A 26,016-nucleotide genomic window follows, 5' to 3' on the forward strand; every position below is an offset into this window, starting at 1 on the left:
TGTAATACATTAGCATATGCTAAATGACACACCCACAGGCCCCATGACAGTTCCAAGGCTGACCATAAAAGGCCAAAAAGTGGGTGGTGGCCCAAATCCTGGAAATTCCCACCCCCTTCTCCAAAATAGTTGGAATAATCCTTCCACTCATCAGAGTATGAAATTACCCAGCCCATAAAAACTAACCACCCCATATTTCAGGGCCTCTTGCCTTCTGAGATGGCCCATACTCTGTCTGTGGAGTATATCTCTCCCAAGGCCATTCTCACCTTTTGAGATGGAATGCATTCTGTCAACGGAATGTGTGTCTCTCTAAATAAATCAACTTCTTACCTATCACTTTGTCTCTCACTGAATTCTTTCTGCGATGAGACATAAAGAACCTGGGCTTCATTAAGTCCAGAGACTAGGTGTATGATCTCAATTAAAGGACAGTGGGTTCAAGTCCCCGTCTGGGTTCTGTCTGTGTTCGAGTCCCAGCCCGCGGGTTCAAGTCCTAAGCTGTGTTGTTTCACCTTGAGGAGGAACTAGGACTCTGTTTTATCACTGAACTATTATTTCTTGCCTGTTTTTCCTTTGTTTCTGCATTCTCTCATGTCCCTAGTTAGTAACTGCTTACGTCTGTTCTTTAGAACTCAGGAAAGACCTAGGAGACTAAAGTCTTTCTATACAAACAGAAATGGAGGGCACCTAGGCGCTTTTGTACCAAGGAGGGCCCTGCAGCATCCTGGGCTTGGTTTCAATTTAAAAGGAAAATAGATGTTCTAGGACTAAGTCACAGAGAGAAAGGCTTCTCCACCTTGGAAAGGACAAAGCATGGGCCTATGTTCCAGGCTCTGAGGGAGAAATTCTCATTGCCCTTCCCTGTAGGTCTGTGTAGCACCACCTCTCCCTCTACCCTCAGGTTATTTGTGTGTGTGTTTCCCGCCTTTCTAGACTGTCAGATCCCAGAGGGCAGGATGCCTCACTGATTCGCTCCTGTGTTCTTCATGGTGCTGTTAGGGGAATCACTAACTCAAACTGCCCACCCTGGCCAGCCCTTATAGAAACCAGTTGCATGAGTTATCTTAAACAGGAGGTACTGGTAAGGAATGCAGAACTAACAAGGTACCACCAACCAGAAGAATTCAGGAAAGGTCAAAAGGAGAGAGGAGACCCCAGTCCATATGTCCTACCCACCTCCCAGAATGCTTCTCGCTGGAATCCAGCGTGGCTGAGTGATGCATGCGCCATCAGGAAGGACCCTGAGTCAGAGGGATTGGCCAGAGACAACCCGGAAAATAACCCCATTACCATAAAACCCAAGACTGCAAACCACGTGGCAGAGCAGTCCTCCTGGGTTCCCTTACCCTGCTGCTCTCCACCGGGCGCTCCTTCCCTTTGTCAGCACGTGTGTCTCCTCGGACAATTCATTTCCGAGTGTTAGACAAGAGCCCGCTCTCGGACCCTAGAAGGGATCCCCCTTCCTGCAAGAGTGCTAGTCTAGTGCCTGTCACAAAGTTAGTTCTTGGTCATTGACTTATTGTCATTGTATCTGTAATGTATTGGAGAAATGATTCAAAAATAGTTGGCTTTCTCTAATGGGACTTTTGCTGGCTGGGAAGGTGATGTAGGGCACCTTCTCAGCAGGGTTTGAATTTTGAGTGCTAGGGAAAGAACAGCATGATTGGAAGAGAGGCACATTTTACTCAGATACACTCTGTTGTTTTTGTTTTACATTTAAATGAAACATTTGGGTCTACATAAAATTTGGATGACCCATTAAGGGCAATTTCCTCAGTGTGATTCAGGTTGAACTGAGGCCTCCTGGAGTATCCTGTTTGTGCTACTGATTGGTTAAGGGCTTTTCCAATGTGGGGTGAGCTCATCTCCCCTTGGAGAACTGAAGAGCAGAGCCTCTGAGGCCCCGCCAAAGTGAACTCTCTCAGCAAAATGTCTGATCCCCTGAGCTGAACCTCTTGAGTTCTCTTCTTCACTACACAGGAAGCAAAGAGATGTCAGCAGCCCTGTGTAGTGAAGACTTAACCTCCATCACAAGAGGTCTGACCTTTGTCCCCAGCTGCTGGGAGGTGATCTCTGTTGTCTTTCTTCTCCTGGGGCAGTAGATAGTCTGACAATGTGATGTAGAGTAGGGCAGGCCACGCCCTACCCAGAAAGACCAACCACAGAACTCAGGGCCGAGGCTTTGGGTCTCCCGGGATCAGGGGCCTGAACGCTGAGATCGACCACATGGGCAATTGATCAATCACGTCTATGTAATGGACCTCAGTAAAAACCGAACACCTGAGCTTCCCTGGTTGGCAATACTCTGTGCATAATGTCACATGTTGATGTCACAATGCCTCTGATATTTCACATTCATTTGCTCATACTAAGTCTGTGAAATCTGGTGTGTATTTTGCGCTTACAGTACATCTCACTCGTCGCATTTCAAGTGCTCAGAAGCCACCTGTGGTTCCCATACTGGACAGTGTAACCCCAGATCTCATCCCTTCTTCCCTATCCAAGGACATCACTCATTCCCTGAATCTCCTCCACGGATCGGTTTTCATCTCTCCCCTGGATCACTCCCTTTTTCATACAAACATGCTGTTAGTTTTCCCATTTTAAGATAGCCCTCTCATGACCCCACTTATTTTTCCATAAACCCTATTTTGACTGCTCTTTTTTAAAGCAAAATGACGTTGTTTTGCTACTTGTCTTGTTTACAATCATTGTTTACAATTTCTTTCCCACATTCTCCCCTGAATCCACTCCAAATCAGGCTTTATCTGCCAAAACTCTGACAAAACTCTCTTCATTCAATTTTCCAAATGACCACTGTATTAGCCAGTTCAATGCTAATTTCCAATTTTTTTGTCTTGCTTGATTTAGCTGACGGCACTCCATCTAAAAAGACTATTTAACTTGAGGATATCACACTCATGCTTTTCTTCCTACTGCGTTGGTCACTTTCCTTACCTGGTTCCCCTTCATCTTCTCAAACTGAATATTGAGTGTCCCAGGGCTCAGTATTTGGTCCTCTTCTCCAGCCTATTTATATCATTTTACTTGAAATTGAATTTCGTGGCTCTAAATATTATCCATATGGTCTCTACACACAAATGTATATCTCCAGTCCAGGGATTTTCCCTAAACTTCACTCATGTTTTCACCTGCCTGCTTCTATTAGCTTCTTAGGGCTACCCTAGCAAATGACCGCAAACTGGGTGGCATAAAACTGAAATGTATTCTCTCACAGTTCAGAGGCCAGACATCTGAAATCAAGGTGTCAGCAGGGTTGGTTCCTTCTGGAGGCGTTGAGGGAGAAGCTATTCCATGTCTCTCCCAAGGCATCTGGTAGTTGCAGGCAATCCTTGTCATATCTTAGTTTATAGACACATCACTCCAATCTCTGCTTCTGTCCTCACATTGCATCCTCCCTTGTGTGTCCCTGTGTGTTCACATGGCCTTCTTATAAGGACAACGGTCATTGGACTTAGAACTCATCCTAAACCAGTATGATTAATCTAAATAATTAAACCTGCAAAGGTCCTATTTCCAAATTAGGCCATATTCTGAGGTTCTGAGTGGACATGATTTTGCTATTCAGCCCAGTATACTACTCGGCATTGTCATTTAATATCAAATGGGCATCTAATTTAAGAAGTCAAAAACTGAACTAACCTTGGCTAAGGTTAGTTCGATTAGATCCCTCCTCCACCCATACTCTTCTCCATCTCAGTTGATAAAAAATCCATTCTTCCATTGGAATCCTACCTTGACCATATATCCAAAATCTGTCCACTTGTTACCATTTCCACTGTTAACTGTGGTCCGGGCCAACAACACAGCTTGCCAGGATTATTGTAATAGCCTCTTAATAGGTCACTCTGCTTCTAATCTTGTCTCCCTGCAGTCTATTTTCAGAAGAACAGCTAGAGTGACCTTGTCAAAACCCAACTTAGGGCTTCCCTGGTGGCGCAGTGGTTGAGAGTCCGCCTGCCGATTCAGGGGACACGGGTTCATGCCCCGGTCCGGGAGGATCCCACATGCCGCGGAGCGGCTGGGCCCGTGAGCCGTGGCCGCTGAGCCTGCGCGTCCGGAGCCTGTGCTCCGCAACGGGAAAGGCCACAATAGTGAGAGGCCCGCGTACCACACACACACAAAAAAACCCAACTTAGATCATGAACCTTCCAATGGCTCCCTTTTTATTCAGAGTAAGTGTCAGAGTCCTTACAATGTCACACAAGAGACCACCTACATCTCTGACCACATCTCTGGTTAATCTCCCACATTCTCACTCTCCTCCAGCCATGGTGGACTTCATGCTGTTCCTTGAACACTCCAGGCACCCTCTGACCTCAGAGCCTTTGCACATGCTGTTCCCTTCACCTAGAATGTTCTTCCCCCAAATATCTACATGGCTTATTCATGGCCTCCTTTAAGCATCTTCTTCAAATGTCACCTCTTCAAATGAGTTCTACTCTGATCACCTTGTTTATAATTACAAACCCCCACCTCCCAGCCCACTATTGGTTTCCATAACCCCACTCTGGTTTTTTCCCCATGGCCCTTACTACCTTCTAATACATCGTATAATATACTTATTAATTATGTTTTTTGTCTACTATCCCTACAAGTAAGATCCATGAGGGCAGGAAATATTGTCTGTTTTGTTTTCTGATGTATACCTAGAACACAGTCTCACATATTTGACGCTCAATATTTATTAAATAAATGAAAGAGAATAATTAGGTGAATGAGAAATGAATGAGGAACTACTTTCTAGGCACAGAAAAGATTAAAAGGAATCACAAAGTAGGGAATTCTACATTGTACTACATACAAATTTAAAACTTTATCATGTATAATAGAACACAAAGATAGGCTACTATGCTATATATTTTAGAAAAACCTCATATCTCTCCCAAAGTAAGACCTTTTAAAATTTTAGAATACATGAGTACTTATAATAAAAATTCAAACTTTAAGTCATCTTTTCCAATTCTAGAAAAAAAGAGTTGAGGTGATTATACTCCCTTTTGCTGAAGGCTGTCTACATAGCTTTATGCTTTCTCCACAGTACTGATATAAATTAGGATTTAGTTATGGGACATTTACACACTTTTAATTTTCTATCCATGCTTGGTTATCCAAATTCCTATTGGCCCTTTGATTTAATTTTTTATTTTAAACACTATTTTAAGCAGATGAAACCTAAAAATGTAGGAAAGACATTTTGAGACCCTAGGGGCAGGACAAGAATAAAGATGCAGATGTAAAGAATGGACTTAAGGACACCAGGAGGGGGAAGGGTAAGCTGAGACGAAGTGAGAGAGTGGCATGGACTTATATATACTACCAAATGTCAAATAGATAGCTAGTGGGAAGCAGCCGCATAGCACAGGGAGATCAGCTCGGTGCTTTGTGACCACCTAGAGAGGTGGGATAGGGAGGGTGGGAGGGAGACGAAAGAGAGAAGAGATATGGGGATATACGTATACGTATAGATGATTCACTCTGTTATAAAACAGAAACTAACACACCATTGTGAAGCAATTATACTCCAATAAAGATGTTAAAAAAAAAGACACTGGAATTAAAATAAGTTTTAAAAAAACCCACATGGAATTATCTTAATGATATTAAATGGCTTTACTATAAATAATCTTCTAATGAACTTATATAAAAAGCTTTTAGGTAATTAAGGCCAATTTTTTACACTTTTTTAATCAGAAAGGGTTTGGATTGAAGCTGAGAACAGACTAAGGAGATTGCTGGCTGATGCCCTGTGTTATTCCCTGTGCTAGGGCCCCATCCACAGCCAGAAGAGACTTTCTAGCCCGCCCCTCAGTACGCAGGTGAGAAAACCAAAACTCAGGAGTTAAGTAAGTTCCATGCTGAGTAGCTAAAACCATGATTTTGGTTTGATTACAATAAAACTCCAGAGAGCAATTCTTTACTTCACCTATTTATTAATTGTTAGTGTTAATATTAAAAATATAGGAAGTTATGAGGAGTAAGGTATTAAAGTATTCTTTCTAAAGAAAGAATTCTCTCTAAAGAAAGTAACATTTAAAATTACCTAAATATTCACTTTTTCTATGACATTTTACTGAGAAATATGCAAATACTTCTCAAATATGCAAATATTTGTCAAGTGCCTAAGACAAATATACAACTTAACAAATTGTTGTGATGTAAACACCCATGAAATCACCATTAGGTCAAAAAACAGACTATTTCCAGTATCCAGAAGACCCTGTGTGCCCCCTTCTCAACTGCAACCGCCTCTCTTCTTCCTTTCCCAGAGTAAGCACTATCCTGGCTTGAATAATAATCAATTCCTTACTTTGCTTTAGAGTTTCACCACCTAAACATGCACCCCTAAGACATACGTTTAATATTTATTTTCTGTTTATTCCTTCTGTTTTTTGTTGTTGCTGTTGTTTTTCTGTTTCTCTTTTTCTGCATTCTCTTGAGCTATTTGAATATTTTATAGTATTCCATTTTAATTTGTCTACTCTGATTTTTTCTATATTGCTTTGTATAGCTTTTAAGTGTTGCTTTAGGGCTTACAATATACATACTTAACTTTTGACAGTCTACTTAGAATTATTATTTTACCACTTCTTATGGAACGTAGAAATCTTACCATCTTCTGGGTTCCTTTGTCTCCCCCCCTTTACATTGGCACTTTATTACATATTATATCAACATACATTCACACCAATCAGACAATTTCATAATTTTTGCTTTCAAACTTCAAACACTTTTTAAAGAACTCAGTCTATTATGTATACGCAGTTAATTTTCATTTATGTTGCTCTTTCTTTTTCATATATTTATTTTATTTATTTATTTTTGGCTGTGTTGGGTCTTCGTTGCTGGGTGTGGGCTTTCTCTAGTTGCGGCAAGCGGGTGCTACTCTTCCCTGCGGTGCGCGGGCTTCTCGTTGCGGTGGCTTCTCTTGTTGCGGAGCACGGTCTCTAGGCACGTGGGCTTCAGGAGTTGTGGCTCGTGGCTCTGGAGCACAGGCTCAGTAGTTGTGGCACACAGGCTTAGTTGCTCCATGGCATGTGGGATCTTCCTGGACTAGGGTTCGAACCCGTGTCTCCTGCATTGGCAGGGAGATTCTTAACCACAGCGCCACCAGGGAAGCACTATGTTGCTCTTTTTAAAGTACTGAGTTCCAAGTTTCTTTCAGGTATCAGAGTCAGTTTGCCAGCAATAAATTCTCTTAATTTTCCTTCATCTGAGAATGTCTTTATTTCACCTTCATTTCTGGAGGACATTTTACCTACATATAGAATTCTAAGTTCTTTTCTTTCAGCATTTTCAAAATGTGATACTTCCTTTTAGCCGTCATGATTTCTGATGAGAAATCCACAGTCGTTCAAATTACTGTTCCTCCATACTTACTTAAGGCATCTTTTCTCTCTGTCCGCTTTCAACATTTTTTTTCATTGCCTTTAGTTTTTAGCAGTTTGATTATGACGCCTGAGCATAGACTTCATTGAATTTATCCTACTTGGAATTATGAGCTTCTTGAATCTATAGGTTTACGTCATTTGCTAAATTTGGAAAGTGTTCAGCCATGATTTTTTCAAACAACTTTTCTGCACCATACTCTCTCCTCTCCTTCTGGGACTCTGATGACATAAATGTTAGACCTTTCGGTATTGTCTCTGAGGACAGTCAAGTCCCTGAGGCTCTGTTCTTTTTCTTTTTCCTCTGTTGTACAGATAGATAATTTCTATCGATCTATCTTCAATTCCACTAACTTTTTTTTTTTTCCACTAACTTTTGGACTCGTTATTCTGTTGTCTCCGTTACATTATTAAGTCTATCCAGTGAGATTTTCTTTTATGGTTATTCTATTTTTCAGTTCTAAAATTTCCATTTAATTCTCTTTTTATATCTTCTATTTCATGAGTACTTGCCTTTATTGCTTGGAGCATTTTAAAGTCTGTCAGATAATTTCCACATCTGGGCCTTCTTGGCTTTGATGTCTACTCATCATTTTTTTCCCATCTGAGTTGAGATTTTCCTGATTCTTCATATGCTCAGTAATTTTGGATTATACACTGGATGTTTTAAATGTTGTGCTATGAGACTCTGGGTCTTTTCCAAATCCTGAGGATTATGTTATTTTTATTTCAGCAAACAATGGTTGTGACGGAAAGTTCTTTTGGTTGTAGTTTCACGATCAGTTTTCCTTTCAAAGCCTTCGCTGTGCTGTTCAGATATGTTCTGTGTGCACCATGTAGCAGCCAGTCCAGGATCTGGATCGAGGTTTACTCTTTAGTTCAGTTCTCAAAGTCTTTGGTGGTGTTTAGGATTGGATCCACTTTCAGAGGTAAGCCTAGGATTTCATAAAGGACTTTTATGGACTTATGTTCTAAAATTCCTCTCTTTGCAATCTCCCTGGTACTTTTAAGTTCATTGGGCTTCCCCCTTACAGTCTTTAGGCCAGAAACCTGGGGCTTTACTCTGTTCTACCGTGCACTTGCCATGACTGTACCACATTTGGCACAGATGAGAGGGGAGTGGAAGGAGAGAAAGAATGAAGAAAACAACAGGGGCTTGAGTTTTCCCTTTCTTGACACCTCAGTTCCTGCACTTGGAGAGAAAGTTCTCTCTTCCTCAGAGTTTAGGTCCCTGGGCCTTTCACTGCTGCAGGATTGCTGGGGAACTGGGGAGAAAAAAAATGAAGAAAAGAGAAAAAAAACAAAAACAAACAAACAAACAAAACACCATGAGCTCCCCTATTCTTTCTGAGCATGAGAAACCCCCTTGCTTGCTCTTTGAGCTGAGCTAGAAGGCGTCTAGAGCTCTCTCTCTTTACGTCCTTCCAAGTTCAGGCTTACTTTGTTGGGAGCCGTATAGGAAGTGCCTTTGAGTCTCAGCACGGACGAGACCCATAGTGCCAAGCAAAGCTGGTACTGTCAGGTACAAATATGGAGAAGCAAAGCTCTCCTCTGTGTGGTTCCCCCTGTTTTTCCCTGCTTTTGCCTAAGGTGATTTTTATAGGATTGCTATTAGTGTTGGGAAATATGTATAGTTTTAATGCAGGGGTTTAGGAAAGGCCCCGATTTAGGGTAAAGCCAAAAAAGATTGTAACTACTCCGGCTCCTTTAATGATTATACCTGAAATTTCCATTCCCAGGCCAGGGCATTGGACTTGGGGAAAATACAATGGTGGGAACATTTGTGTGGCAAGAATTTACTTTAAAAGAAAAACTGAAAGAATTATGGCTCCCCAGGGGAGTTGTAAATATGTTGGGAAATACCTGGGTATGGTAGCGAGGAGATTTTATGCAACGGTGGGTTTATTCAATAAGTTAATAGTACAATGTCCGCCCCCACGGCCTCCTAGAAGTATAAAAAATAATGTATATTGTTTGGATTATAATGATAGGGTTAGAAAACCTGTGGATGAAATGTTGTATTATTGCTTTTAATTATTAATAGAATTATATGCTTAAGTTTGTGGCTTGATTGAGCAGAATGTGCAGGTACAAGAACATCTTAATCTCCTGAGAAGAATGAGGAAACCGCAGACAGAGTTCCTGACCTAGATGTGACCAAGATGTACCTAACTACAGGGGACGAAAGAGACTGGAAACAATAAGAAGATTGCTTAATTTGTTTAACCTGCTGATGTAAATAACTTTTGTTTTATGGCTCATGTAAGGGATTTTTTGGCATGGGAATGAAGTTTTAAGATTGAAAATGAGATTGCTTTACAGTATAAATACTTTAGAATCATGAGAATAAAGTTGGCAGATCCTTGCATCCTCTGAGGTGTCTTGTGCTCTGTCCACGCCGACTCCGTCTCCCCTTTGGGTGAAACCTGTCCAGCTGGGGCCGGTCCCCGGCATTACTTGAGTCCAAGGAGATACCAGGGTTAAAATAGCAAACTGACAGCCTATTCAGTGGTACTCTGAATCCTGGTCTTCTTTCCTGATCCTCCTACCACTATTTACTTTTGAGAATCACCAACTAGCTGTACCATGCATTCTGTCCAGGTTCCGTAGCTACATTTAGTGGAGGAACAGGATGGAATATGCTTATTTCACCTTACTCAGAACTACAATGAAATATTTTAATTGAAAAAGTATAAAACTAGAAACTTCACTTAATCAAAAAATAAGTAAGAAAAAGTATTAGAAATTCACCATTCTAATAGAACGATTGTGTACGTTTGGCATATACAACCTTTCAGATATTTTCTATGCAAATATATTAGTTTTAATACATAAAAATGTAATTGGTATAGATTAGTGGTAAAAGCATGAATGCTGCCCAGTTTGAATTTCTTCTCTACCATTTATAACTTGTGTGATCTTGAGCAAACTAGAAAATCTCTCATTATAAGATAATCATAAATAAATATTTGTAAAGTAGGAATGACATTACCTGTCTACATCACAGATTGTGAGGGTTACTTTAGTTAGTATCTGTAAAGCATTCAGAATACTGCTTAACACATAATAAGTTCTATATAAGTGGGCATGCTTTTATGTGTGTTCTCTTTTTATTAAAAAAAAAAAAAACATCACCCTCTAACTCATTCAACTAAGGCACATTGAGTACTGGTATGTTGCTGTCATTAAAAAGCCAGAGACACTTTATTGATGGTAATAGTGGTCTATGGTCATGGAAACAATGATGTGCTGGCCTATAATTATCAGTTCAGATTTTTACCCTGGCAGGATTCTAATAGGCAAAGGCGTGGAAAGAAAGTCAGACTCCTCCCTTGCCTCCAGCTGCATTCCCTGTGACTGAGTCTTCTGTGCAGAAAAAGAACTCTCTAAATAGCTGGGTTGGAGGAAACTCAGAAATGAGAATTGAGGATGCTCTGGAAGTCACGTACCATCCTCTAGTCCTGAATCAGAGAAGCTGGGGTGGAGATGTGACTGTCCTGAGGAAGACAGAGGGGGCAGCTGTGTGGCTCATTTTCTCATTTGTCTTTCAAAAAAGTCTATCTTTCTTCCCTTTTGGCCAGAGGATAAGGATGTTGATGGGTTTCAGAACACGCTCTTGCAGTATATGGTACCTTGGCATGTTGAATACTTCAAGCTGAAGTAATATAGAGAAGCAGCAGGTACAGGAAGGTCACTCTGATCTCCCCCATTCTCCCCTGAAGCAGGTCGTAGGACCCTCTTGTGAGAGATACCCTCCCTACCCCCAGTAAAAAGAAGCATCTTCATCTCCAAAGGCAGATGGAATCCCACAAACAGGCCTTGATAAGTTTCCCCTGGTTTATCACTCTAGCTTATACCTTTTGTTCTATCATGTTTTCCCATGACTTTCTACTCTTCATTAAACCTGGTATAAAAATGCTCAGGCTTGGGACTTTCCCGGTGGCGCAATGGTTAAGACTCCATGCTCCCAATGCAGGGGGCCCAAGTTCGACCCCTGGTCAGGGAACTAGATCCCACATGCCGCAGCTAAGAGTTCACATGCCACAACTAAGACCTGGTGCAACCATCCAAATAAATAAATATTTTTTTAAAAAGTGCTCAGGCTTAACCTTGTCTCCAGGTCTTCATTTCTTTATGAAGGCTCCTATGTCCCTTAAAACTTACATTAAATAAATTTGTACACTTTTCTCCTGTAAATCTGCCTTTGGCAGTTTAATTTTCAGGCCCAGCGAGGGACCCTAAGAGAGTCAAGGGAAAGTTTTTCTTCCTTTAAAATATTAAAAAGGAACTCTAATTGTAATTTTTGAAAAATTCTTTGGTGTAAAGCCAGTTATATTTGTGAGTTTCTATTTTATGAGCTTTACTAGCTCCTGAGGGAAATTCGTATTTCAGCATTGTGCAGTAATGATGTTCAGATCAATGCAGCAAAGTCAATAAGAAAATACCAAGAATAAGAAAACTCGTTCAATATGGCCATCTAAAATATTATTTATATGCATGTGTACACATACATTTAATAAATAATAGATATTATTACATAAAATACATTTAGGAAATATTTTTAGTTTTTTTTTTTTTTGCAGTACGCGGGCCTCTCACTGTTGTGGCCTCTCCCGTTGCATAGCACAGGCTCCGGACCTGCAGGCTCAGCAGCCATGGCTCACGGGCCCAGCTGCTCCGTGGCATGTGGGATCTTCCCGGACCGGGGCATGAACCCGTGTCCCCTGCATCGGCAGGCGGACTCTCAACCACTGCGCTACCAGGGAAGCCCTTTTTAGAGTTTTGATATTTAAGGGTTTGGTTTTAGTAATTTGGAAATTTTACTTACGTGGCATGAATGCTTCATTTACTCGTGGTTCCAGATAAAGAAGATTTTACTCTACTGAAAATAAGTATTTCTATTGGTAATATTTTAAAAAGTGTCTTCTTTAAAAATATTAATACTATCATTTAAATTTCATGATCTAAAATTATTAAATAGTAATTCACATTATGCTAAATCTTAATATATTAAGACATTTAAACCAGCTGCATTCTGAAATGCTGTATACTGAAAAAACTCCTTAAAAAAAAAGTTCACATATAAGCATTACAACGAATGGATGTTAGACAAATCCTCGAAAACTAAGAATGATTCTTAAAATTGATTATTCTTGACTATTCTTAAAGTTGACTATTCCTATGCTTTTCCTCTCTGATAAACCTTTTATGTAATTTCCCCCCATTACCAATACAAATAGCCAGAAGGCATTGAACATCGTGCTGTGCTTTACACACATTTTCTCATTTAATCCTCATCACAGACCCACCTACTATGCTGTCTTCTCTTTCTGAACAAGAAAACGGAAACTTAGAACTGTTCAGTAGCTTGCCCCAAGTCCCACAAGTCAAAGGAATCCAAGGTTTCAAACCCAGGTCTGTTGGAAGCCAAGAACCTTAGTAAATTACTGACTATGATGCAGAAATAAATAACCCATGGACATGTAAGGCAGATGTTCAATTTCTCCTGGGACAACTTCTTACTCTTACATTTAGTCCTTCCATCGCCATCTTCCCTACTTGATTTATAGAAGGGAGTTTTTCTTCAGGCAAAGAACACTTTCTTCTGACCTATGAAGGAGAAAAAGAATGGAAAGACAGCTCATGTTTTCCTTTGGGAAAGCAGTTATTTTTCAAAGCCCTTTATCAGTAGTTTCAACAAATGATGTCACGGTAGCCTGGTCTGGTATGTGGCAAGCACTCAGATATGTCCATCTGACATGACCTCTGGGAGAACAATGTCTCCATTTCTACTCTCTGAAGTGATTCCTCTTTTATGTGGGGCTGGTGTCATGCAAATTGGGGTATCTTCGATACTGTCATTTTACAGATGCACTGTACTTTTCGGCTGCTAATCTTACATGTGGAAATGATGATCTCGAGCTTCATTTCCCCTCTGTTAGAGCCGAACCCTGTAATTTTGCTTGTCAGATTTGCAAATGAAGGTTATCTTATTACTGTTTAGCTTGGTTTAAACGTTATCACCGTGGGTGGTTATAGGCCTCCTGTCATGCTGATGAGAAGCGTGCCTCCCTGGCTATGTTCACCAAGGCCTCCTCCCTGGCTATGTTCACCAAGGCCTCCTCCCTGGCTATGTTCACCAAGGCCTCCTGCTTGAAGGGGAAGACGGTGTGGAAAAGGTGCTGGAAACCCATGGATGGGGTAGTTAAGGAAGAGGAAAGCCGGGTCCAGAGCACTCAGCTTGGAATGTCTCCACCTCCCTGGCTCTCGAGCTTTTAAACACCACAGAGTGATCCTTATCATGGTGCTTTACAGATTACAAAGCACTTGCACAAATTATCATCTTAATTCATATAATAAGCACAGTAGCCCTGCAAGGTAGGTTTCACTATCCTCATTTTCTACACTGGGAAACTGTTCTATTAAGTGGAAAATATTTGATTCAAATGGGGTTTTCCAACTGGAAATCCAGACCCAAGCACACGCCACCCTGCGTGAAGGATGGTGATGGAAACAGGTCCTTCCCTGCCCCCCACTGGCTGCTTCTCTAACTTCTTCAGCTCTTACAACCCCCTCACTCCAGCTTCAGTCCCCTGGTTCCTTGAACGCACCAGCTGCATTCTGGCCTCAGAACTTTCGTTCTTGCAGGAATCCTCCTGCAGATAGTAGCATAGCTCATTCTTTCACTTCCCTGGATCTCTGCTTAAATATTACCTCATCAGAGAGCCGCTCCCTGGAAACCCTACACATAATAGCGCCCTCATTACTCTCTGTCTCCTTTACCACAGTGTCTGGAGGTTGAGGCGGAGTGTGCCCCAGGCACGAACCAGCAATAATACAACTGGCTCAAACTCAGTCTGCTTTTTTTTTTAAATTTATTTTTGGCTGCATCGGGTCTCCGTTGCTGCGCGCTGGCTTTCTCTAGTTACGGTGAGCAGGGTCTACTCTTTGCTGCGGTGCTCGTGCTTCTCATTGCGGTGGCTTCTCTTGTTGCAGAGCATGGGCTCTAGGTGCGCGGACTTCAGTAGTTGTAGCACGCGGGCTCAGTAGTTGTGGCGCACTGGCTTAGTTGCTCCACGGCATGTGGGATCTTCCCAGACCAGGGCTCGAACCCGTGTCCCCTGCATTGGCAGGTGGATTCTTAACTATTGTGCCACCAGCGAAGTCCCCAGTCTGCTTTTTATTATCACCATGCACCAGGATTACAAACAACATCAGTGATGGAATACTCTTGAGAAAATAAAAAGCAAAACTTTCCTTGGTCTAAGTTCTAGACAATTGCCACAATTACTTTTATAAAAATCTATAATGCACACTTGAAATTAGCACATTTTAATTACTTATTCTTTAACAAACATGGTGTTCTACTTTTTTTTTAATTGAAGTATAGTTGATTTACAATGTTGTGTTAATTTCTGCTGTACAGCAAAGTGACTCAGTTATACATATATATATATATATATACATTCTTTTTCATATTCTTTTCCATTGTGGTTTATCACAAGATATTGAATGTAGTTCCCTGTGCTCTACAGTAGGAACTTATTGTTTATCCATTCTATATATATACTAGTTTGCATCCACTAATCCCAAACTCCCACTCCATCCCTCCCCCACCCCCCTCCCCCTTGGCAACCACAAGTCTGTTCTCTACGTATGTGAGTCTGTTTCTATTTTGTAGATAAGTTCATTTGCGTCATATTTTAGGTTCCACATATAAGTGATATCATACGGTATTTGTCTTTCTCTTTCTGACTTACTTGACTTAGTATGATAATCTCTATGTCCATCCATGTTATTGCAAATGGCATTATTTCATTTTTTATGGTTGAGTAGTATTCCATTGTACATATGCACCACATCTTCTTTACCCATTCATCTGTCAACGGACATTTAGGTTGTTTCCAGAAACAATGTGTTCTACTTGAAAGTGCTTGGACGTGGTATTCTACTTGGAAGTTAGTTCAGAGAACTCTGAGCTATACAGTCGGCCCCTGACACAAGTAGACAGGACGATACATGTTGTTTGTAAGTAAATTTCTAATAGTTCAGAGCCACTGAGCTTGCTTTGGGTGGAGCTGGCCATCCCAACCGCTGTGTGGTATAGACAAATTCCTATGTAAGGATCAACTATGGGCAATGATAAATTAACAAACCTAGGTATACTGTGTTGAACATGAATATGCAGAAGAGATCTATTTTGAGGAAGCCACTGACAAATTTGCAGATGTCAAGGCTTAAAAACAAAAACCATAAATTTGTTTATTCACTCCTGTGACAGGCCAATATTTCCTCTTTTTCAAAAAAATTAATTAATAATAAAATAATTAATCCAATAATTAAAATTAATAATTTAAAAATTTTAATCCATTTTATCTTTTAGTTATTTATCTTTATTTTACTTTTTATTATTTTTTCTTTTTTGCTGGCATGATTATAAATGTGAAGTTTGATAAAACAAAAATTTCACTGTCTGCCCTTGTTTTCTGGCCATTATTAACATGTGTTTTGTATTAGTTATCTATTGCCATATAACGATATTACCACAAACTCAGCAGCCTTTAAGAACACACACTTATTATCTCGTCATGTCTGTGGGTCAGGAATGAGGGCATAGCTAGGCCGGGCTCTTCAATTCAGGGTCCCCCATGGCTACAATCTAGGTGTGAGCTGCGTTTAGGCTGGGGAAGGACCCATGCTCACGTGGTTGTTGGCAAGATTCAGTTCCTCGTGAGATGTTGGACAGAGGGCCTGTCTCTTGCTGGATGTTGGCCAGGCCAGAGGCTGCGTTCAACTCCTTGCCGCGTGGGCCTTCCCAACCTAACCCTTACTTCCTCAAGGCCAACAAGTGAGGGAGCCTTGGAGCAGGGTGGGTTACCATTTTATGTAATCTGTAATCCCACCCCATCACCTTTGCCTTATTCTATTGGTTAGCAGCAAGTCACAAGCCCCACCCAACTCAAGGAGAGGGGAGAACACAGAGATGAACACCAGAAGGTGGGCAGCAGGCATGTCCTCTTAGAGTGTGTCTGCCACATGTTTCATTTCATGATTATTAAGTATAACTTTTCCCATAATAATTTTGCCGTATAAAGAAGGAGCATGTTAAAAAATGATCTGCTCAGGATGTCAAGTGCACTAGGTACACCAGTACCCTGTACCTTACTTGATTTTCTTCATAGCATTTACTTGATTTATTGCATATTTTCATTGTTTTATACAACATTTAATATTATTTATATATTTTATTAATATGTAATAACATTTTATATTTAAGTATATATTTTATATAATATTATGTTATTTGTATTTCATATATTTATTTGTTCATTGTCAACTCCCATTTATAACCTTCTTGAGAGCAGAATTTTTTCTGTTTTGTTTACTATTCAGCATCTAGAGCACTGGCTGGTACACAGTAGGCACTCAACACAGATTTGATGTAATGAAATCTGAAATATGTGTAATGTTCAGAAGCATTAATTTTGATGAAAATAGTTAATAATTTCCTCAGGAGTTTTCCAGTCTCAGATTTTTCAATTAATTTTCACTGCTGTCATTGATATGTACCTGGCTTAGAAAAAAGAGTTAACAGCATAAGGCTCAGATGAAGAGCAGTCCTCCCTGTGCCCCACCTTCTCCCCAAAGCAACTAATCAAGACTTTCAGTCCTTGCCCCTTGCTTCTACCTCCTCATTTCTAAGTAATTTGTTTGTATTTCTAAGCCCTGTACCTCATCAATGTGATACTAAAATAGCTGAATAAAAAATAAGGTTTTGGACAATGGCCCAAGATTCTTTGTTTCAGTAATACCAAATGACAGTTCATTGTAACAAGTCCATCTTCTAACTGTTCTACTTTCTGAACTTTGTCCTTTGTGGCAAGAGTCTTACACCTCTCAGGGAGAGAAAGTGAAGTTGACTTTCTGCAAATTTCTTTTGGGTAAAAATAGGGTTAAAGAACAACCCCAGAGGTTGACCAGGGTGATAACCTTAGTGGTGTATGACTCCTTCAGATACAAAGATAGAAAACTCTGCAGGAAAACAGAGTTTAGAGCAAAGGACTGCTGTCCTTAGAGAATGATGTTGCTTTGACCATAATCCCAGACTAAATAAATAAATAGATAAATAACTATCCCACAAAACTCTGGTTGGCCTCACGGGTTAGGGATCTGACTATGGCAAGAGAGAAGGACTTAAATTTTGTGAGACCTGAAAGAGAGATGTTCTGTGACCTTGGTCAAATGAGAGAAAATCAGAGGTATATATTAGTGATAGTGCAGAACTTGCCTGAATTCTATCAACTTTATATGTGTGTCGGGGAGAAGGAGGTGGGTAGGATGAGGCTGCAGCAAGAATTTGGTGACTTTGCCAAATATTACTGTGTATTCAAGTTGAATATAGACCCACAAATTATGGAGTCGTTACTCACAGGGCTCCCAAAGCCCTTATACCAATGGACATCTCCAAAGCATTTTAAGACTTTCATAGTATATTAATTGTGTTCTCTAAAACTTAATAATAGCCTTATTTGTTTAAATCAAAGCCTTCAGCATAAATTTAAGTGCCTTTCATGCTTACATACGTCATGGCTGCCATTAGCCCAGGCTCCTTTCTGCAGGAGGCATTGTGTATTATTATTAAAACATCCAAAAGAAAAAAAAAAGATCTCTTGTGACAACTTTGGATTTTCTTTGCAAGGAAATACCTGTCTTGACCTCATAGAACATTTGGAACTATCTCCCTTATAAATAGAACTCTCACTATTTAGTACCATTCTTTTCCAAGGTCTCCATAGTTCTTAGCTCTAGGAAGAGCAGTATGAATATACTCATTCATTTGAAAAAGAAAGAGTCTGCTCCTATTGCAGATCCAAGTACACCACAAGGTCTGTCCTTGGTACCTCACTTTAACCTTCTTAAAAGAAGGTACTAGCACTAGAACATTCATTCATTCATGCAAGTAAACATCCATATTCTAAAATTAAGGCTTCTGGAAAAGACCTTTAAAGGGAACTGAATCACTTGTCATAGGCCCTTTATTCTCCTTTGCCCTTCTCCTTCTTTCTGACTGGAACGTGAATGTGATGGCTGGAGCTCCAGCAGCTCACCTGTGACCACAAGCACATGATAACTAGGAGAAAGGATAGAAGAAGTAAGGACCCTGATAATATCACAGAGCCATCAGACCATCCCTGGAGGCCAACCTTAATCTCCTTGTTATGTAATAAAAATAAATAAACAAGCATTCATATTTTAAAAGCCACTATTGTCTGGGTTTTCTCTTATATACAGCCAAATTTAACCCCTAACTGAAAAGCACCCACTACTTTTTGGATTTTTTCAAGTCTTCAGATGCCAAAGGAGTTATCTCGTGGGCGGCACTCACTCTCTGTAATCTCAGAGAAAATTATCCCAGACCATGAGTGTGGCAAAATATCAAACTATTTGACTTTCTTATCCTTTCCATTGCTGTAACAATAGGACCGCTTTCATAGACCTACAAGCTCAAAAATGAATTTTCCACTGTTGGTCCTTTCACTTAAGGTTAGAATGAGGAACACTGGACAGACCTTGTGGAATACTGTAGCTCATGTCAAGAAAACTCTGAGAGAGTATTATATATTTCTATAAATTGAAGAAATGTTATAACTGAAGTGCTCTCCTATGGTAGAGTACAGTGATGAAGAACCTGGCTGAAACCATATTGCTGGATTCAAATCCCAGTTCGACCACTGACTAGCTGTGTGATTTGGGCACAATATTTAACCTCTCTCAGCCTGAGCATCCTCATCTATAAAATGGGGAGAGTAAGAGTCCCCACATCGTACAGCTGTATGAGGAATAAAAGGTACCAGGTACATAATTAGTGCTCAGTAATGGTTAATATTATTATCACAGTCTACCTTATATTATAATTATTTTTTACTGTGTTTTAATCCCTATAGTTTATAAGCTTTTTCAAAGCAAGGATATGTCTTATTTATTTTTGTGCCCTTCCCACCCATCCCAGAGAGAGGAAAGTGAGCAGCACATAGTAAATCTTTTGTACATGTTTAATGTTGGATTGAATAATTTGCTTTATTTTATTATCTAATAAATTCTTGATTCAGTTAAAAGGATGGCTGGAAAAAAAAGCATTTTGGGACTGATAATATATATCTACACAGAGTAATAATATCTTACAAAAATCTACTATATATATGTGAAAAGAAAGCCATCAAATTTTAATAGTAGTGAGATTGTCTATTTTCTAGATTTTCTTCACTTGACATGTATAACATTTGTAATTAGAAAAATAGTTAATCTTAAAAAAACAAGCTGCTTGGAGAAAGAGCAGAGTTTACAGTAGAAGAAAAAGTAATGAGATGCATATTAGTAAATTTGATTTCCCAATAATTTTAGTTCGTTTTGCCTTCCAAAAAACACAATGGCCTAATAAAATTGAGTTTGAAAGTTCTCAATAGATTAACATATTCTGATAAATCTGTAAGAAGAAATGGAAGCACAATCTTTGGTCTAGAAAGTAAATATCCAGTCATCATCTGAGCAAGGAACACCATCTTTCACAAAGTAAACAGCATGCAGCTGTTTCCATCATGCTGACTGTAAGATTATCATACTCAGAATGGAAATTCCAGGAACCTACATTCTAATTAACATGGAAACGAAATCCACAAAATAAATAGGTGTCCAAAGTGTATGCAGTCCCAGGGTACACGGAGACAGATGCATATTGATCTAATCTGGTTGTGTTAGAAACACAAGTGCGTGCCGGGGAATGTCGCATGGAAAGTTGACATTTGATCCAACTAGGAGGGACAAAGTAAAAATGATGAAAGCAATTTCCTTTGTCCAGTTATATTAGGCATCCAAATAACAGACTACTCTTTGACCTTCCTAGGAAAGGTAAGGATGATTTCAAAGTGGTCAAAAGAGGGGTGGGATAGGGAGGATGGGAGGGAGCCTTGAGAGGGAGGGGATATGGGGACATGTGTAGGCATATGGCTGATTTGCTTTGTTGTGCAACAGAAACTAACACAGTATTGTGAAGCAATTATACTCCATTAAAGATCTACTAAAAAAAAAAGTAAAATAAAAAGGTCATTAAATATAGAACCAGCCTACTCTTGGAATTGCTTAATACACAGGATTTAGGGAATACATTCTACACTGAAAGTCAGCCAAGAAGGAATCTGCAAGAATTTCTCAAATGTATTCTTATTATTTTTATTTATCAATTTTTAATTTGGAGAAAGAAGGACTGGTAAGAGTATCAGACCAAACTGAATATGGGGTCTATTAAACAAAATTAAGAGGTCACGTTCTGCTTCTTACTAATGTGTGGTGTAACTGCTAAAGAAAGATTTTTTAAAAATAGCTCTTCTGGGTGCTTCTCCAAGGTCCCTCTTGAAATAGTTGAGAACATCCTTGGCATTTGGAAAGGTACATGATTTCTTTAATTAGACTGGTGACTTGTAGGACTAGAGTTTAAGGGCCCCCTTGATTCTGCCCTAGGTTATAATTCCCAGCTACTGCTACTTATAGAATGGACAAGCTGCTATTTCATCCACCAGCCCATGCTTGCAAGTGTACGGAAGTTAAATGAAATCTCCTTTCTTACCCATTAAATTCCAAGTTGCCATGATAAAAACTGATATAAACAATGAATTAATAGGACAGATTTTAAAGCTATTTTCCCCTGATACATACATCTTTTTTGCTCCTATCCTCTCATTCAGATTCAGATTCAGCCAACGTTTATTAAGCATTTATCACGTGCTGAGTTCCATGCTGGGGATTTCATGAAATCCTTACCTGGCCTTACAGTTAGAGGAAAGCTGAAGACATACCCTGAATTAGGTGTTGTGACTCAAAATCATGGGTCCTTCTAATTGTCAGTGGATTATTATTCTGGGGTGTAACTTAAGTAATACAAGAAATATTTGAAGTTATATTTTAGTATTATTATCATGATTGTTATTATTATAGAAATAATGTGTATGTGTACATGATTTTAAAAATTCAAACAAAACAGAGTGGTATAAATGAAAAGTAAAAGTTGTCCATCCCTCTCTTCCCCTACTCCCAGTTTTTTTTCCACTGAAATATAGTACTTTGTGAAAATGACTATAATACTATGCAGTTCCTCCTGTCAAGAGATAGGATTCCTTTGAATGTGGGATGGCCTTGAAACTTACTTTAATAGAACATTGTGGAAGCGGCAGTGTATGAGTTCCAAACCTAGGCTTCAAAAGGACCTGGAGCTTTCTACTCTGAAAACTACAAGACACTGATGAAAGAAATCAAAGAAGACACAAATAAAAGGAAATGTTAATGTTCATGGATTGGAAGAATTAATATTGTTAAAATGTCAATACTACCAAAAGCCATCTATAGGTTCAACATAATCTCTATCAAGATTCCAATGACATTTTTTACAGAAATAGAAAAAAACACTCCTAAAATTTATGTGGAACCACTAAAGACCCAGAATAGCCAAAGATATCCTAAGAAAGAAGAACAAATCAGGAGGCATCACGCTTCTGATTTCAAGCTATACTATAAGGCTATAGTAATTAAAACAGTATGGTACCAGCATAAAAACAGACAAATGGATCAGTGAAACAGAACTGAGAGCCCAGAAATAAAACCAAGTACACACAGTCAACTAATATTTGACAAAGGAGCAAAGAATACTCAATGGAGAAAAAGACAGTCTCTTCAATAAACAGTGCTGGGAAAACTGGATATTCACATGTAAAAAAATGAAACTTGACCCCTATCTTACACAACTTGCAAAAATTTACTAGGAATGGATTGCAGCTTTAAATGCGAGGCCTGAAACATGAGGAAAACATAGGAAAAAGACTCCTTGATGTTGGTCTTGGTAATGATTTATTGGAAATCACACCTAAAGCCCAAGAAACAAAATAGAACATAAACAAGTGGGGCTACATAAACCTAAAAAATTTCTGCACAGCAAAAGAAACCAACAACAAAGTGAAAAGACAACCTACAGAATGGGAAAAATTATTTGCAAATTATACCTCTGATAAGGAATTAATATCCAAAATATATAAAGAATTTATACAACTCAATAGCAAAAAAAAAAAAAAAATCCAATTTAAAAATTGACAAAGAGGACTTACCTGGTGGCACAGTGGTTAAGAATCCGTCTACCAATGCAGGGTATACAGGTTTGAGCCCTGGTCTGGGAAGATCCCACATGCTGAGGAGCAACTAAGCCTGTGCACCACAACTACTGAGCCTGCGCTCTAGAGCCTGTGAGCCACAACTACTGAGCCCACATGCCACGACTACTGAAGCCTGTGTGTCTAGAGCCCATGCTCTGCAACAAGAGAAGCCACTGCAATGAGAAGTCCATACACCACAACCAAGAGTAGCCCCTGCTTGCTGCAACTAGAGAAAGCCCGCACGCAGCAACGAAGACCCAACACAGCCAAATAAATTAATTAATTTTAAAAAATTGACAAAGAAACCAAATAGACATTTTTACAAAGAAGAAGTACAAAAGACCAACAAGTACATGAAAAGATACACAACATCATCAGTCATTACGGATATACAATTAAAACCACATGAGATATCACCTCACGTCTGTTAGAATGGCGGTCATCAAAGAGATAAGAGATAACAGATCCTGGTGTGGATGTGGAGAAAAGGGAAGACGTTGGTGGAATTGTAAATTGGTACAGCCACTATGGAAAACAGTGTGGAAGTTCCTTAAAAAATTAAAAATAGAAATACTATATGATCCAGTAATTCCACTTCTGGGAATATGTCCAAAGAGAATGAGAACACTAACTTGAAAAGATATATGCACCTGTGTGCTCATAGCAGCATTATTTACAATAGCCAAGACATGGAAACAATCTAAGTGTCCATTATGGATAAATGAATAAAGAAGCTGGGAGATATATATATATATTTATTTAGTTATTTATTTATTTATATTTATATTTATATATATGTGTGTGTGTGTGTGTATTTCCTATATCCCCATATATATAATGGAACATTACTCAGCCATTATAAAAACAAGGAAATTCTACCATTTGCAGCAACATGGATGGACCTTGAAGGCATTACGCTAGGTGAAATAAGTGAGAGAAAGACAAATACTGTATGATATATGTGGAATCTAATTTTTAAATAAAAGCCAAACTTACAAAAAGAAAACAGATTTGTGGTTACCAGAGTCAGAGGTCGGGGGTGGGGAGTTGGAGGAAACTGGTCGAAAGGTACAAACTTCCAATTATAATTTAAATAAGTCCTAGGGATGTAATGTACAACATGATGGCTATGGTGAACACTGCTGTATGGTATATAGGAAAATTGTGGAGAGTAGACCCTAAGAGCTCTCATCACAAGGAGAAATTTTTTTTCTTTGCTTTTTATTGTACCTATACGAAATGGTAGATGTTAATTAAACCTATTGTGACAATCATTTTGCAATATATGTAAATCAATCCCTCACGCTGTACATCTTAAACTTATACAGTGACATATGCCAGTTATTTCTCAGTAAAATTGGGGCAGGGGAGAGAAAGATGCCTTGCAGCTTCCTATATTTTTCTCTTGAAACCATGCAGTCACCAGATGACCATGCCTGGGAGAACATGCTGGAAGATGAGAACCCACGTACAGTAGAGAAGGGCCATCTCAACTGAGGCCCCCCAACCAGCCAATTCCCAGCCAACCTGACCAGAACTACCTAGATGAACCCAGTCCAAATTGCCAAACTGCAGAGCCATGAGCTAAAAAACAGTTGTTATTTTAAGTAACTAAGTTTTGTGATAACTTTTTATGCAGCCAAAGCTACATGGTACAAGAAGTAATCATTTCTAACACCTGCAGGCTAGAAGGACACAGGAACACCTAAAAACCCATGGAATAATGAAGTGGTAATGGAAGGAAGTAGAAGCGGGAGCCCAGTAGGACCCTGGGGTAGGTAGTATTGTGCAACTGTCATGAGGGAAATACAAGGGAAATGGGGAGAGCAGAGACAGAACAAAGTAAGGAAGGGGTTTTGACCTTGTACGAATATGTAAATTCAAGCATGCATCCTTAAGTACTCCTCAGGCACAGTGCCTACCCACCCATGTGTTTGCTGTCAGGTTAAGCAGATTCTTGTTTCCTCACCTTCTCCACTTGATAGAAATGCTGTGTGGATCGGTCTATGGTTTGGGAATCAGCAGAGAGAATTCTAGTGATGGTGTGATGGTGTTTATAGATTGACTCAGCTCCAAGCAGGAGAAAAAAAGGGGTTGTCAACATCTTGGTGTGACAAGAGCAGATTGGAGGCAGTCTCTGCAGACACCCAGTAACTGAGGCCAGCTGGCCTGGGATAAGGAAATCCACATTCTATACTCAGAAGATAGGCCTTCAGAAGAAAGGGTCTGACCACAATATTGCCTCAAGTGGAAGAAAAAATATCTCTGTGAGTGGCAAGATTTACAAGGCTACAAATAATGCCACTCTTAAAATCAGTCCTTTGTATGTAAAGTGGTTTTTTCTTTATCTGGAAGCTTTCAGGATATTCTCTCTATCCCTGGGCTTTTGAAATTTCACAATGATGTGGCTTCATGGTGGACATAGTTTTCATTCATTGAGCTGAGCAATCAGATCAACTTTTCAATCTGGAGACACATGCTTTAGTTTGGAAATTTTTCTTCTATTGTTTCTTTGATAGATTTCTCCCCACTATTTTCTCTGTTCTCTCTTTGGAACTCCCATTTCCTCTTCCTCCTGCATTCACATTCAATTTCTATCAGCTATATCATCAATTTACAGTTTTCAAGGTTTAGATTAAAACATTTACACTTTGTTCTCTAAACATACTTTGTCTATAGGTTGGTTCTGAAAACGGAACACATCACTCACAATACATGAGTATATGATCATTAGTCACTGAAGAATCAAGTAATGTGATTTGATTCATTAAAAAACAAAAAGGAAATATAATTCCTCTGTCAGTACACTTCTGCAACTTCAAGGAGAATGTAAAGGGTCTATTTTTCTTATGTTGCATGAGCTGCTCAAAACACTACCATATTTAATTTGATTCATATATGGACTAACATTTTCTTCTAAGCTTTATGTTTTTCTTAGAGCTTCTACTTGAGTTTGCTGGAGGAATAGAGGGAGTTTCTATTCTTCTAAGGGAATGTTTGCTAGAAAATGGGAATTAAAATATTAATAACCTTTAAAAATCTTGAGAATTAATAACCTTAAAAAATTATTGACAATTTTCCCTATTTGCCTGTCATGTTGCTCATGGCAGTTAGACGATTATTTGGGTAGAAATGTGACCTGATAATACCCAAATCTGTGTTTAACTCTGGGAAATATAAACTGTCAAGTTCAGATGTCCTTAAAACTTCAGGAGGAGTGCTGTAAGGCAGAATGTCTTTGAGAATCAATCTCTTTTTTTTATGTGAAGCATACAAAATATTGAAAACATAAAAAAAGGGACAGTGTTGGGACAAGCTACAAGGATGTATTTTTCTGTGAGCATACCTGTTGTACATACATGGCAGAAATTATCCCCAAACATTGCCGGTATCTTTTTTTTTTTTTAATG

The sequence above is a fragment of the Pseudorca crassidens genome, chromosome 11 (genome assembly GCF_039906515.1).
Source record: "Pseudorca crassidens isolate mPseCra1 chromosome 11, mPseCra1.hap1, whole genome shotgun sequence".
Taxonomy (NCBI): domain Eukaryota; kingdom Metazoa; phylum Chordata; class Mammalia; order Artiodactyla; family Delphinidae; genus Pseudorca; species Pseudorca crassidens.